The sequence below is a fragment of the Staurois parvus genome, unplaced genomic scaffold, assembly GCF_062004578.1.
Source record: "Staurois parvus isolate SC_StPar_1 unplaced genomic scaffold, SC_StPar_1.0 ptg001110l, whole genome shotgun sequence".
Taxonomy (NCBI): Eukaryota; Metazoa; Chordata; class Amphibia; order Anura; family Ranidae; genus Staurois; species Staurois parvus.
This window is the reverse complement of record NW_028318906.1, coordinates 459,499-472,400: the sequence shown is the minus strand read 5'-3', so window position 1 is coordinate 472,400 and position 12,902 is coordinate 459,499. Positions and strand designations below refer to the sequence as shown.

At 50.7% G+C, this 12,902-nt stretch overlaps 2 non-coding genes and 1 pseudogene across 2 annotated transcripts; all 3 read right to left on the bottom strand.

Moving 5' to 3' along the window:
- On the bottom strand, positions 1–195 carry LOC149440199 (U2 spliceosomal RNA). Its single transcript, XR_016307713.1, has one exon. It is a non-coding gene; the product is annotated as a U2 spliceosomal RNA (small nuclear RNA).
- A 7,823-nt stretch (positions 196–8,018) lies between these two features.
- Positions 8,019–8,224, bottom strand: LOC149440198 (U2 spliceosomal RNA; annotated as a pseudogene).
- Positions 8,225–12,283: 4,059 nt separating this feature from the next.
- LOC149440197 (U2 spliceosomal RNA) lies at positions 12,284–12,466 on the bottom strand. Its single transcript, XR_016307716.1, has one exon. It is a non-coding gene; the product is annotated as a U2 spliceosomal RNA (small nuclear RNA).
- Between the last annotated feature and the right edge of the window lie 436 nt (positions 12,467–12,902).

Here is a 12,902-nt window from a genome sequence, read left to right as displayed (position 1 = left end):
GAGGGGTGCACCGGTCCTGGAGTTACTGCAATACCAGGTCGATGCGTGGAGTGGACAGAGCAAGCTCTTCTTCCATCTCCCTGTTATAAAAATCCATTTAATATATGGTCCCCAGATAGGGGACGTATCAGATATTAAACTGATAAGAGCAGATTTTTTTTTTTAATTTTTATTTAAAACGTCATCAAAAATTATTTACATACATAAGTATAAAATAAATTTTTCCTTCAACACAATAAAAACAATACAAAATCCACACTTCCAAAATAACACAAAATATCCCCCCCTCCCAAAAAAACCACACAAAAACTCTCCCTCGATTCCTTTCCCTCCATCTAGACAAATATTCATGCTGTGCTTTCCCTTCACTGCTGTCCCTTCATTGTTTCCATTCTGGAAAAAAATTCAAAGAAAACAAATTAATATCACGCAAAAAATCACACCTGCCCTATCATACCTCCCTCCTCCCACCTCCCTTCATAAAAAAAAGTCACACAAAACCTCAATTTTTAACCTCCCTCCATAGCAATATCACAACAAACCTCAAAGTTTTTAACCTCCCACCTCCCCTCATGGCGACATACCAACAAAAACCTCAAAATTTTAACCTCCCACCTCCCTTCATAACAATATCACACAACCTCAAATTCTTTAACCTCCCACCTCCCTTCATCACAAAAAACAACCTCCCACCTCCCTTCTTAACAAGAAAACCAAAACAACCTTTTCCCAACCACCACCACCCTTTACCTTAATATACATATTCCACTCCCCCTTCATTATTTATGCATCCCATCACCCACTCCACTCCTTCCACCTACTTAATTTCCAGATTTTCTGTACTTCTCCAAACCTAATTTTTTGCAGTTGCAGTATGCGTTTAGGTAGAGCCTTCCACGGATCATGGACACGCACTCCCCTCGCACTCAAATCTTCTTTTCTGAAAATTAATATATTTCGCACGTCCCATAGACTCTTTCACACAATTTACTAACATTCATAGCACTCGTTCCTCCACTTTTCCCACTTTACACAATCCAAATTTCACAATCTCAACCGACATCCTTTCCACCCCAGACAAGCCTTCCACCATTTTTAACAACAACTTCCACACTTCCTTTGCATACCCATATTCCCAAAACACATGCTCCACATTCTCAACACATCTACACCCTTCCCTCGGACATATCTCACTATCTACCATCCTTCTTCTCCTCTGAAACTCACTCGTCGGCATACATCTGTGAACAATCATCCATGCAACATCTTTCTGCCTATTCACAAGCTCTTTACAACTCACATTCTTCCATACCTTTCTACTTTGTATTTCATTCAGTCCCACTATCACCTCCAATCCCTCTTTCTTCCAAGACTTTCATTACCTTCCTACTTTCACACCATACTTCTTTCACCACCTCTTGCAATTCATACCTCCTCATACATCTTTCAATTCTCACGTAGAACCATGGCGCACCAAAACTTACCGGCTTCCTCAAGTCACTCATACAACTTATACTTTCTCAGCACACTCCCACTTGCATACCTCATCATACAACCTGCCAAACTCTTTTTCACTTATCCTTATCCTTATACACATACTTACATATTTTACAGCCAAAAATCTTTCAATATTCATCACACATCCTCCATTCGCCTTCACTTTCATCACCTTCTCTCGCTTCAATTTCTCCATTCTTGACGACCACACGAACGAAAAGCACTCTTTGATTATTCTTTTCAAAACTCTGTCGGGAGCAGGAAACACAGCATATCAATACAATAATATCGGTAATATCACTGCCTTTATTAAGGATTTCCCCTCCATTGTCAAGCTCCTTAAGGACCAAAATCCTATTTTTTTCTTTACTTTCCCATACACCTCTTCCCAACTTTCTCTACCATACAAATCCACATCAAATTTCACACCCAGAATTTTCACACTTCCCTTACATACCTTCCATCCACATTCCTCTTTATCATTCCACTCCCCAAAAAACTTGCACTCACTCTTTTGCATATTTATTCCAAACCCACTCACCGAACAGAAAATTCCCATCAACAATTTCACCCTCCTTAACCCAGCTATACTTCTACAAACAACCGTAACATCATCCATATAGCCTATTACATTTAAACTCCTTCCACCACTCCCAGGTATTTCTACTCCCCTTACAAATTTATCTTTCATCAACATTCGCAGCAACGGCTCAATCACGCATACAAACAGGACAGGGGACAGAGGGCACCCCTGCCTTACACCCGCTTTTATATCTACTTCCTCTGTCAACCAACCATTCACCTGTACTCTACTTATCATTTCCTTATATAAACACTTCAGCCAACCTATCATCCCATCAGGCACTCCCATTCTGCTTAACACACTAAACATAAACTCATGTGATACTCTATCATACGCCTTCTCAAAATCCACTGCCAACACTGCCACCGTCTGCTTTCTTTCTTTACTATACCACAAACCATCTCTCAAACCAATCAAACTCTCAGCAATCGTTTTTTTTGATTGAAAAGATACTTTTATTGCAGAAGCATCAAAAACAACATGTTACGTGTAATCGGGGTACATCTCACCCTGTACTGCGACGCAGCGCACCACATAGCAATACAGTTCCAAGCATACGATAAATACAGTCAGGCAAATAAATACATTCGCTCAGCGGTATGATGCCTGACGTGATGTGCACGGAGGATGAATCCCCCGGACCACCACGTCATGCATGACGCCGCTTACCCCAAAAACTGTAGCATCCTAATACAATATACATTTCCTAGTCACTATGTCATGCACGATAACGATAACTGAAAAACACGATCAACAATAGGCATCGGGTGTGTGGGGGGGGGGGAAGGGGGAGGAAGGGGGAAACACAGGCCCGAAGCTTTATTGAAGGGACAAAGACACGCAAGGGGGAGTAGGGGGAAGGGGGAAATCTTCAGACGTCCTCTTACTCCTTAAAGTCCATCAAGGAATAGTCTCTGAGCAGACTGAGGGTCAGTCTGCGGCAGTCCTCAATGGACATCCTCTCCCGCTGGAGGGTGAGGCGCTTTCTGGCGCACCATAAAGCGTCCTTAAAACAGCACAGCACCCGCCAGGCGCTGTCAATGTCCTCCAGAGAAAAGGTTCCACAGAACAGTCCATTCAACACCCCAAAGTGAGTGATGGCTGTCTGAGGCACAAAGTCCTTGAGTTCAGGTTCCAGGGCCCCCAACAGGGCCTGAGCAAATGAGCACTCCCAGAAAACGTGGTAAGACGTTTCCTCATGGATGATGCAGAAGGGGCAGTGTCTTATGCATGCCAGGAACCTGAGCAGATACAATGTCCTGAGAGGCAGTCCCCCCTGGATAGCCATCCATGCCAGGTCTTTGTGCCTGTTGGTGAGGATGTTTGAAGAAACATTCCTCCAGACCACCTTGCAGGTGTCCGAAGGCAGGCCTGGAACCGACTCCAAAATGTCGCTGGCTCGGATGAGCTTGTAGATAGTCTTTGGCTTCCACAAGTCAGGCTTGACTCCCTGTAGCCCTTGCTCCCTGATGAACTTGAAAGTATCCAAGTAGTACCAAGGAGTGTCCCAGTTGTAGGGGATGGAACTATCCCAAGTGTCCCACCCCAGGGACCTCCAGAGAGGCAACAGGAAGAAGCGAGACATTGCGTTCCCGCCAGAGTCCATAATCCGTCTTGGCAAAGTTCTGCGGATGCAGTTGCAAGCAAAGAACACCCTCGGCTGGGTGGCGATGTCGGGCACGCCCTTACCGCCCTTGAGGGGTTCCTTGAACATGACTGCCCGCTTCACTCTGTCCATCTTGGAGCCCCAGATGAAGTGAAACACCGCCCTGGTGATGGCCTTGCAGGTGTTGACCTGAGGGGGCCAGGCCTGGGCGAGGTACTGCAACACAGGGAGAATCTCGCTGCGGAGTACCAGTGTCTTCCCTTCGATGGTGAGGTCTCTGAGGCTCCAGAGTCCAAACTTTTGGCGCATCTTGGCCAGTCTCTCCTCCCAAGACTTCAGGGCTGCGCCCTCGGCACCAAACCAAACTCCCAAAATCTTCATGAAGTCTGTCTTGATGCCAAAGGGCATGGATGCAGAAGAAGGCAGGAACCACTTTCCGAAGAGCATGACTTCCGACTTCCCGCAGTTGACCTTTGCCCCCGAAGCTTGGCCGAAGTCCTCGCAGGTCTGGACGAGCAGGTCGATGGAGCGCCGGTTGGCACAGAACACCGTCACGTCGTCCATGTAGAGCGAGCACTTCACTTCCCGTCTGTCTGGTCCCGGTGCGGTGATTCCCCCAATCTCTGGATTCCGTCTGATGCATTCGGCGAAGAGCTCTATACAGCAAACAAAAAGCAGAGGTGAGAGAGGACAGCCTTGTCTGACCCCGGAGAGAACCGGGAAGGGGTCAGTCTTCCAGCCGTTCACCTGCACGGAACTACAGATGTCGTTATACATGATGTCAACATATGCACAAAACATTTCCCCGAGACCAAACCTGCGCAGGGCTCTGCACATAAACCCATGGGAGACACGGTCAAAGGCCTTTTCCTGGTCAAGACTGACCAGGGCCGCGTGCACACGGCGGTCCTTGATGTATTGGACCGTGTCCCGGACAAGCGCTAGGCTGTCCGCAATCCTGCGGCCAGGAATGCCACAAGTCTGATCCGGGTGGATGATCTGTCCGATGACAGTCTTCAGCCTGTTCGCCATGACTTTGGCGAGGATCTTGTAGTCCACGTTCAGGAGAGAGATGGGACGCCAATTTTTCAAATCACATCTCTCCCCCTTACGCTTGTACAGGATCGTGATCATCCCCTCCCTCAACGAAGGAGGCATCTTGCCCTCCACCACCATCTCCTCGTACAGCTCGAGCAGGTCCGGGCCCACGAGATCCCACAGCGCTACATATAGCTCCGCTGGGAGACCGTCGCAGCCCGGGGTCCTGCCTTGCCTAAAGGATTTAGCGGCAGAGTGCAGTTCCTCCAACGTCAAGGGGGCGTTGGTGGCCGACAAACCTGCAGGATCAATAGCGTTAGAGATACCTGACAAGAACCTGTCGGCCGCTTCCGAGTTTGTTTCTTTGGGGGAGTAGAGGTCGGAGTAGTAGTCGCTGACCACTTCCATCACGGCCTCCTTCCCCTTCTGGAGTGTTCCGGTCTTGTCACGCAGCTCAGACAGGGGTGTGTGTCCTGAGTGGAGTTTCCTGAAAAAGAAAGAGTTACACTTCTCACCTTTCTCGAGATGCTCCACCTTGGCACGGAAGACAATGTGCCTGGATTCTTCCTCAAAGTGCTTTTTCAAGCACTTCTTGGTGTCCTCCAGGTCTTGCCTCACGTCCCAGCCACAGTGATGAAGGTCCTGCAGGGACTGCAGCTGACGCTGCAGCCTCCTGAGTTCCTTCCTCCTGGCACACACTTGCTGGTGTCCCCTGGCCTGAAAGAAGCTGCGCAGCTTGACTTTCACGAACTCCCACCAGTCGCTAACCTTGGGAAAGAAAGACTTCTTTTCTCGCCGGGCACCGTAGGTTTCCCTGAGCTCCTCTAGCAGTTCCTCATCGTCCAGCAGGGTGCAATTCAGCTTCCAGGAGCCTGGGCCCGGGGCAAAGCCCTCTCCCAGATCGCCTTGAAAGTGAATGGCCCTGTGGTCAGAGAAAAAGCAGGGAACCATGGAGAACCCGCGGTGCCTGACTGCCCTGGAGGTGAGCACAAAGTCAATCCTAGAGCGCACAGATCCATCGGGGCGGCTCCATGAGTAGTTCACGGAACCGCGCCCCACGGATCCCACTGCGTCTCGCAGGGAAGCCTCTGCAATCATCTCCCGGAGCAGCTTCGAGGTGGTGTCGAGTTTTGCGTACATGCTGGAGCTGCGTCCATCCTCCTCTATCGGACAGTTGAAATCACCGCCGATTACTACTGTTCTCGTTGTGGCGAGTTGCGTCCGCAGGGTTTGGAAAAGTTCCAGCCGCGCGTTCTTATCCGGGGGGGCGTACACGTTGATGAGCCTAACGGGCTCCCCCGCCCACGAACCGTCTATGACCAGAAGGCGGCCGCAGACGAGCTCATGGACGGAGTCAACAGTGAAACGTCCTCCCCTGACAAGAACCGCAACCCCTGCGGACTTGCAATCGCCACCCCCAGACCAGTAGGAGGGACCGTGGGTCCACTGGGAGGACAAATGAGTGTACCTCCTCAGAGGGGGAAGTGCGCACTCCTGAAGCATGTACACATCACTCTGCTGAGTGGAGAGAAAGGTCAGCACAGTCTGCCTCCTAGACGCATCCTTGATGCTCCTCACATTAATGGAAAAGATAGAGATCTCAGCCATCATGGGAAAGAGGTGAAGGGGTTAGTTGGCAGGGGCTGTGCTTACCTCCCCTGGAGAGGGGGGGCGACCTCTGTGACTTCTGCAGCCTGACAAGTGTCCTGGCCCAGACCAATCTGATTGAGGACCTCGTTGAGGACCTCATCGAAGTCGGTGGAGAGATCTGGGTCCGACTGGGTCAGAGCCATCTCTTCTTCCACCTCTTCTTCCTCCAGCGTGTCGAGGTCTTCCCCCACGGGGTCGGGACCTGCGACATTCTGGAGGACGGCAGGCCGCTTGGTGGCAGAGGAGGGGTCCTCCACCGCCGGGCTGGCCTGCTCCTTCTTCCGCTTCCTGTATCCCGTCGCAGAGTTGCTGACAGGGGTGACAGGGGGAAGGGGTGGGAAGTCCTCCTGTGAGGACAGGTCAGGGGGAGGTGGAACTGGGCCCGGGGCAGGGGGCCCAGGGGCAGGGGGCCCAGGGGCGGGTGGACCAGGGGGACCCGGGGCAGGGGGACCAGGGGCAGGGGGGCCAGGGGTAGGGGCGGGGGGGCCAGGGGCAGGGGGGGCGGGGGGACCTGGGGCAGGGGGACCAGGGGCAGGGGGACCTGGGGCCTGGGGGGGTTCCTCTTACCCGGGTCCTTTGGAGGTTTCTGTGGCGCTGGTTTGGTGGCAGGGCCCTTGCTCAGGGCCCCAGCGTACGTCCTGCTTCTTTCCGGGCAGTCTCTGTAGACGTGCTCTGACCGTCCACAGAGGTTGCAGGTTCTGGACCTCGGGCAATCCTTGGTCTCGTGACCTGCAGACCTACAGAACCTACAAGAAAGCACACTGCATTCCTTACCCTCGTGCCCCGGCTGGCCGCACCTGCGGCATGACTGGGGTAGGTCTGGGTAGTGTAGGAGTCCTGATGACGATCCCAGGGAGAAGCACTGTTGCAGGTGTTGGAGATCTCCAGCGGGACGATCTCTTAGTAGCCTGCAAAACACAGCCCACTTACCAGTCCAGAAGCCGTTGGTGTCTAGTATCCGGATTGGGTCCTTCAACACGACACAAAACCTTTGGAGGTAGGTGGCGATGTCTCTGCCGGGGACGTGAGGGTTCCTCATGGACACCGTGATCCTTCTTTCGTCCCTTTGAATGGGAGAGTTCGCAGTGAACTTTCGGAAGAGGGAGTCGGGTCCAGCGGTCTTCACTGCCTCCCAGTACCTTCTGCACACCTGTAGGGAGACAAATGTGACAAGGAACAAACCTTTCACAAAGGACTGCACCGACAGGGTCTCTGCCTTGCTGAATCCTTGTTCAAGGATCATTTTCTTGCCAAAGACTTCCGGGGTCATGTCCGGGATTCTGCCTTCCACCTCTTTCAGCCGCAGCACGACTGTCTGCTTCATCCAGGGCTCCAAGGGAGGGAGGCCGTCTGCAGGGCCGGAGCGGTCTGGGGTGGAGGTGGAGGCGGAGGGGGCTTCTCCCGGGGTCTTGGCGGGAGCGGCGTTCTGTGGCTTCTTCACGGTCTGTTTCTTCCCCATCTTGGCGCAGAGGAGTTCTCAGGAGGGCTTCCCAGAGATCTTGGTCGGGTTCCTTCTCCTTCTTCTTCCTCGGCGGCTTCACTCTCGCTTGCTTAGCCTTTGAAAAGGCTATTGAGCGTCTACTGCCCGGAGGTAGTAACGCAGAGTGAACAAGGGGGGGGAAGATCACAAACTCGTTCTGTGTGGGGGCTAAGCCTCAGACCCAATAGCAGCAAGTAGGTGAAGCCGAATTTAATCGACGATCCTACAAGGCCGAGAAGAGGGTACCCCACACAGACCAAATGGCTTGGATAGATACAAGTGTTTCTCAACGTCCTAGCTGGAAGCCGGGACACCCCTAAAGGCAAGGTCGATACTACACTTGATCTTAGCCAAAAGGCCGAGAAGCGATCGTTCTTCCAGGCACCGCACATGCTTGCTCTTCACCCACCATCTTAGCCACTACTTCCTTCAATCTATCCGCAATCAACTTATAGTCCACATTCAGCAACGAAATTGGTCTCCAGTTTTTCAAATCTTCCTTACATCCCTTCTTGTGCAACAAAACAATTATACTCTCATACATAGTTTTTGACAATCTCCCTCTTTTTAGAACCTCCATACATACCACATGCACCCAATCACCCAGCACATCCCAAAAAGTACAATAAAATTCTACAGGCAAACCATCACTCCCCGACATTTTCCCTTTTTTCATTTTCTTCAAACATACCTCTATCTCACTCTTCATTATATCATCACACAACCAGTTCTTATCCTCATCATCCAAACCTGATTCAATATATTCCAACACCTCTTCTTCCATATTTCCATCTCTTTCCTTGCATACAAATTTGCATAAAACTCCCATACTGCCTCTTTCACCTCATTCACATACACCTCATTTCCATCTTCCTTCACCACACTCCTCATCTCGCCTTTCTCACTATATACTTTCTTTAAAAAGAATTTTGTGCACTTCTCGTCAGTCTCTCTCAGCACGGCCTTTGCCTGCGATATTATATTTTTTCCTTTCTGTTCCATAAATACATTCAATTTCTCTCTCGCTTCCTCAATCTCACATTTCACATCTTCTCCCAGCATCCTCAGCTCATTTAAATATTCAAACCTTTTTTGCCACATTTCATACCCCACCCTCTCCTTTTTAGCTCTCACACCCTTTTTGTATAAAGAAAAATGTTGTTCTTATCTTTATCCACTCCCACCATTCAACCACATCTTCAAAATCCTTCATTCTCCTCTTCCATTTCACAAACTGACTCACATATTCACTCTTTATAACCTCATCCTCCAACAAACTTACATTTAGCTTCCATACCCCTTTCCCATACATACCTTCATCCTTTATACTTACAACACATTCGATCCTTCCATGATCCGTGAAAGGCTCCCTTGTTATGGCAAATGACTCAACACTCAATGGCTTGGAGACAAAGCAGAAATCAATCCTGGAACACACTTTCCCATTATCCCCAAAATATGTGTACCCCTTATCCTTCCCTGCATCCTTCAAATTAAATATTTTAATTACCTCCCCCAACTCCTTCCCAGACATATCCACCCCCCCCTTCCCCCCACCCCCTTGTCTATCCTTCCCCTCCAAAACACAATTGAAATCCCCCATTAATATTGTGGGCTCCCTCCCTCCCAGAAAAAAACTTAATTTTTTAAACAATTCCACCCTTTCATGTCTTTTTCTACTAGCATAAATCCCACAAACCTTCCACATCACACCCCCCACTCCACATATACCACCACACACCTACCCACCACCACATGAATTATTTTCTTAACTTTAAATTTTTTACTTTTAAAGAGCACCCCCACCCCCCTATTCCGCTCTTTACTTAAGGACCATACCGCCTCACTGTATGGCCATTCGGAAGTCCTGGGCGCTTCCTGTAAATTGCAGTCCTGCAAAACAAAAATCTCGTTCTGCGATGTGGCTAAGAGCTTCAGCACTGCAGCCCTTCTATAGGCTGACCGTATACTTCTCACATTTAGTGAGCAAACCCTCAGCCGCACCATCAAATTAAGGCATGTTCAGAGGACCTATCTGTCATTTCTCAGGGCCCTCTTCCTCTGGACCTTGTCCTTTTGCTTGACCGGGAAGGCTCCTCCGTTTTTACCCCCCTCATGGCTTCAGTCTTTTGGGCCCTTGTTTTGGCCGGTTTTCTGAATCCAGTGATCTCCTGTAGATTCTCTACCTGGCCTGAACTGGCGAAGGACTGGACGGACGTATCAGACTCCTCAGCCTGCTCACAACTTTCAGGCTCCGCACTGCTGTGAAACTCCTCGATGACACCGGAGGGGGAAGGGGACTCAGGATTCTTCCTTTTCAGACATGTCGACTGGTCCATCTCCTCCACACTCTCCTCCACGTGGCCTGCCGCCTCCTCTCCCTCTGCCAGCAGGGTTTCAGGGACACATCCCTCATGTGGAAGGATAGCCCCCTCACTCCTGGTCGCTTCCTCGGGAGGATCCAGAGAGGCAATTTCTGCAACAGGGGTACTCACCCCGGGGACCCACACCCCTTGCCACATTGGCATAAGAGACCTGTGCATGTTGGGCTCCCAAGGTGTCACTGCCACCGCTATCTGTACCGGAGCTTTCCGCCCTTTTTTGTGCCACCTCAGGGCACTGTCTCGCAAGGTGCACCTTGCTGCCACAAATGTGCCATTGCCGCCCGTCGGGGCACTCCGCCATCCTGTGTCCTGCTTTATAGCAGTTTCTGCACACCTGCCCGGTTGTACTCTTTTGTGTGCCCAAAGGCAAAACACGTTCTGCAGAACTCGGGCTGACCGGGGTACTATAGGTAGCCTCTGTTACTACCTATCGAGAATGCCTGCGGGGGGTGCCTCACCCCCCCAACCCCACCTAGGTCAGCCTTCAGTTGCGCCCAGAACCGCCTATGACCATTGAAGGTCCCAAACACATTTGTCATATTTGTGCCCGGGGACACAAAGTCGCAGTATTGCAACAGGAACGCCCGAATTTCCTCATTCCGTACAAACGGGTTGTACATATGAACCGTCACTGGGACCCGCTGCTTGCTCTCACTGCACCTAAACGAAATGCCCTCCAGCAGCGGGTCCCCCTCCTTCTCATCTTTCCGAAGCAAAAATGTCTGCAGGTCCTCCTTTTTCCAGAAAGTTACATCAAACAATCCAGTTACCGGGAAACACTGCACGCAAAAAATACTCTCACACGCCATTCCAAAAAGGTCTTCGATCACCTTCTTCTGCACGAAATGCAGACCAACCTCAGATCGCTTCTGCTTGGTCACAACCAGCCTCAGCATGTTTGGTGCATCAGGGGCTCCCGCCGCCATCCTGTGACCATCACACTCGGTCCACACGGGGAGAGTGGGTTTAGGGATCGCAACTCGTTGCCTGGGGACTAAGCCTCCTGCCAATAGCAACAAGGGGGGGCCCTCCGAAAAGGGACGCTCCCCTCAAGGCTGACCGTCGGGTACCCCAGGCACCTTCTGACTAAGGATCAAGGAGCCGAGACTCACATGATCTTAGCCAAAATGCCGAGAAGCGATAACCGGAAACTCGGGCCTACCCGAGGGCCGCCCAAGCGGGCCGAGGGGACGTGCTCGCTGAGAGCTACACGGGCCGCAGGGGGCCCTACTCCTCCGCAGGGGTCTTCCAGGTGGCTGGGGCTGCCCAAATTCACACCTGTGGCCCATGGCCTGGCTCTCTTGCCTACACTCCCTCCCTGGACACTTGGCTTCCATCCCCTGGGCCCAGTCTGCTCCCTCTCTAGCCCAAGTGGGCACCAGCAGGTGCTGCTGGTTTGAGGGGAAATCAGCACCGTCGTTTGCATGGCCCCGCCTCTAGAGCTATGCGGGCGAGGCGGGCCACTAGAGGGAGACACAGGCCTTGGCATCCGTGCGGCAGCTCGGGCGTCCCAGAGTCGAGCTGAGCAGCAGCTCTCTCGGGTTGCTGCCGACAGGCTTCCAGGCAGGCCTCCCTCCTCCTTTCGGACGTGCTGAAAGCTAGGCTTCCGAGCCAGCTGACTTCCTGCTTTCCTTCGGACGGAGAGACAGAGAGCTTGCTGACTCTCCTCGCTTCTTTTCAGGCCGTTGGGCAGGTCGTCCCATCCAGGCAAGCGTGAAAAAAAGAAAGTGACACCGACCAAACAAAAGCACACAGGCACACCAGGGGTTAAAAACACCTTTAATGGAATGAAGCTTTTCACACCTCGTTAAGAGTTATCATCAGCAACAAACACAGATAAGGCACAACAATAACACACAACACAATGAAGCAAGCAGGCTGCCTTCTGGTCTGCAGGAGCCAAAGCCAAGGCTGGTTGGGACCACTAGGATGGGCCTCACTCACTCCCATCACAGTTGTGACCTTGTGCCCTTTCCTTTCCTTCTTGGGGAAAGAAAGGAAAGTGACTTGTAGTCATTTTTGTCTGCTTTTGGAAAACCGCATAAGAGGGGTGCACCGGTCCTGGAGGTACTGCAATACCAGGTCGATGCGTGGAGTGGACAGAGCAAGCTCTTCTTCCATCTCCCTGTTCTAAAAATCCATTTAATATATGGTCCCCAGATAGGGGACGTATCCGATATTAAACTGATTAGAACAGATTTTTTTTATTCTTTTTATTAGAAAAGTATCAAAAACATATCACAAACTTTACAATCTCACGTAAGGAGCAAAACAACTTAGACTCATGTTTCAGCACATAAAATAAATTTGTAATCACAATGAATAAACAAAATTTACATCGAAAACGGAAAAATACAAAGCATGCAATTTTCTTCAGTGCGGATATAAACTTTTCCAGTTTTCTTTCTTTTGTAGTCGTCACTTTGGAGAATTCTGTATTCCCAATGGTGTCTTTGGTTTCCAGACTTTCCCCGTATGAAGAGTCACGTGAGATGTGCATTCTGTCCCTGTCCACTAGACGCTCAACGGACCTAAATCTTTCCCTTGCCACACGCTCCCTCCCCCCCTCCATCACACGTATCCCGCCTATGGGAACATCAAAAAAGGTATTAATAATCATAAAAAGACAGCTACGCATCACATATCATAGAGAAGACTTCTACT